The sequence below is a fragment of the Elephantulus edwardii genome, unplaced genomic scaffold, assembly GCF_000299155.1.
Source record: "Elephantulus edwardii isolate Elephantulus edwardi_28Jun2011 unplaced genomic scaffold, EleEdw1.0 scaffold00157, whole genome shotgun sequence".
Lineage (NCBI taxonomy): Eukaryota > Metazoa > Chordata > Mammalia > Macroscelidea > Macroscelididae > Elephantulus > Elephantulus edwardii.
This window is the reverse complement of record NW_006399907.1, coordinates 6,117,072-6,120,091: the sequence shown is the minus strand read 5'-3', so window position 1 is coordinate 6,120,091 and position 3,020 is coordinate 6,117,072. Positions and strand designations below refer to the sequence as shown.

The window sequence follows — 3,020 nt, the reverse complement described above, 5'->3', positions numbered from 1 at the left end:
ATCCAACATATTTTGGACATGTTGCAAGGTGGGATCAGTCCTTGGAGAGGGTCATCGTGTTTGGGAGAGTGGAGGGATAGCACAGGAGAGGAAGACCCTCAATGAGATGGATTGATTCCATCACTGGGGTAATGGGGATAGATGTGTCAGAGACAGTGCGATTGGCACAGGATAGAGCAGTGTTTAGGGCTGTTGTACATAGGGTCACTATGAGTAACAAGCGAATTGACAGTACATAACAACAGCAACAAGTTATTTAAGAGCTTCTAAGAACACGCAAATTTTTAAAGTAATAGACAAATTTGGGTGAGGGTACCTCCCATAGGTTGGCCACATTACCCAATTATATACAGAATTTTTTTTCTATGTACAGAACTTTTGTCCATAGAGTTACTGTGAGTGTTAATAGACTGAATGACACACAACCATGACAACATCTACAACTTAGGGAGCTCGGGGAGCACACTATGCTGCAGCCATTAACCCAAAAGCTGGCCATCTCCAGGAATTCAAATCTACTAGCTGCTATGTGGGAGGAATATGGGCCTTCTCCCCCTTTTGCAATTTAAAGCCAAAATAACCAGACAAATGGTCAGTGTATGTCAGAACTAATGGCAGAGAGTTTATTTACAACTTATTATTTCATGTTTTACATACTCATTATTAGTCCTTGCCCTGTCAGTCTATCTCCGCTACAACAGTAATCTTGTCTTATTCTTCACAGTATCCTTATGTCAGGAAATAGTAGGTATTCAAGAAGTACTTCAAATGAATAAAAATGTGTATCTAAAGTGAAGTATGTAATTAGAAGTGTATGTGTGAAGTGAAAGGACTATAAAAAAATGAAAATGCTGCTCTCTCTCCCATCCGCCCAAGATGCCGAAGGGAAAGAAGGCCAAGGGGAAGAAGGTGACCCCGGCGCTCGCCATGGTCAAGAAGCAGGAGGCCAAGAAGGTGGTGAATCCCTTGTTCGAGAAATGACCCAAAAACTTTGGCGTCGGGCAGGACATCCAACCCCAAAGGAACCTTACCTGCTTCTTCATATGACGCCGCTACATCTGACTGCAGCAGCAAAGGACAAATCCTCTACAAACGACTCAAGGTGCCACCAACCATTAACCAGTTTACCCAGGCCTTGGACCACCAGACAGCTTCTCAGTTGCTGAAGCTGCCCCCCCCCCCAAGTGCCAACTAGAGACCAAGCAGGAGAAGAAGCAGAGGCTGCTGGCCCAGGCTGAGAAGAAAGCTGCTGGCAAAGGAGACACCCCCACCAAGAGAACCAGCATCCTCCGTGCAGGGGTGAATACGATCACAACCCTGGTGGAGGACAAAAAAGCCCAACTGGTGGTGATCATACATGATGTGGACCCCATAGAGCTGATGGTCTTCCTGCCGGATTCGGGTCGGAAGATGCGTGTTCCCTACTGCATCATCAAGGGCAAGGCCAGGCTGGGCCGTCTCATCCATCAGAAGACCTGCACTACTGTTGCCTTCACGCAGGTGAACCCTAAATATAAAGGCGCTCTGGAGAAGCTGGTAGAAGCCATCAGAACCAATTACAACGACAGATATGATGAGATCCACCACCACTGGGGAGGCAACGTCTTGGGTCCCAAGTCAGTGGCCTGCATTGCCAAGCTGGACATGGCCAAGACCAAAGAACTCACCACCAAACTGGGCTGATGGACACACCAGACTCTTCTGTACATAAGAATAAACTTACTCCACCGTCAAAAAAAATATTAAAATGCTGTCAAAATTAAAATAGCCACCTTGAAAAGTTATTGTTTAGTATTATATAGTAATTTAAACATTCCCAGCTTGTGTAAAGTATCCTAACAAACACATTTAAAAACATGTTAGTTGCATGTATTTGCTGTCTGAACAAAATTAGGTGGAAATTTAATATATTCTAATCTGTTTATTGCCTTAACTATTAAATCTTTTTCAAATTTTCCATATCTAATCACTACTTTCTTTAAAGTGTGCTATACTATGTAAAATTCACTCTTTCCTCAATTATTCTTTAATTAAAATAAATTTGTGCTTATTCTCAACTGTTGCTTCTAAACAACCATTAAAAATCAACTGGCCAGTTTCCTGAGCCTGAAGTTACAGAAATTTTGACTAGTCTGCAGGTTCATCCTAGAGAGGGTAATAAATATAATTTATTGATTATAATAGCTAACAAAACCTGGATCACTCAATATTTCACCCATAGCCTCTTTCAGTATTGTAACTCAAGGCTCAAATTTGTTTTCCAGTTTTTTCAGCATGATAAATAAATTCTTCCCTTTTTATTCTCAAATTCCAGTTATCTGCACATTCCAATTTAATACTTTGTTTGTTCTTCCCTAGCTGCCTTTTGAAGTTCAGCTCTTACGTCAGTATCTCTTCCCTTTGTTTTGGCTTCTCAAAGCTCTAATACAATTTTTAGCATCTCTTCTGACATCAGTTTTGGTTTTTCTTTGTAATAATGAACTTTTGCTTTCTTCATAGGAGATATCATTCTACAATTTATCTGGTATATAATGTCTCAAATCTATATGTAAGATTTTTAAATTCAGGTGGGAGAGACTCAAGGTCATATTTTGATTCTTGTGGACTTATTTTAATTTTCTTCAGCCTTAATTTGAACTTGCACTTGAGTAATTGATGATCTGTTCCTGGTTTTGACTGCTGATACATACTGAGCTTCTCCCACAATTCCTTCCACAGATGTAGTCAATCGGATTCCTATGAAGTTCATCAGGTATTTAAAGTCTCTATTTGTGTTTTTCTAAAAAGATATTTGTTATGAGTAAACCATTGTTGTTGTTGTTGTGTACCATTGAGTTAGAACTGAACCATAGCTGACCCTCTGGAGGGTTTTTAGAGGCATTGAATGCTGTGGAGCAGCTGTTGGACTAGAACCACAGGCCTTCAGGATAGTAGTGCAGCTTCTTGCCACTAGGCTACCTAGCATACAAAATTCAATCATTCTTTTCCTTGCCTCATTTTTGTCACCCATTCCTACTTTC

General features: G+C 40.8%; 1 pseudogene; it reads left to right on the top strand.

The window, feature by feature from the left end:
• The first annotated feature begins 876 nt into the window (after positions 1 to 876).
• On the top strand, positions 877 to 1,683 carry LOC102850492 (annotated as a pseudogene).
• Positions 1,684 to 3,020: the final 1,337 nt, after the last annotated feature.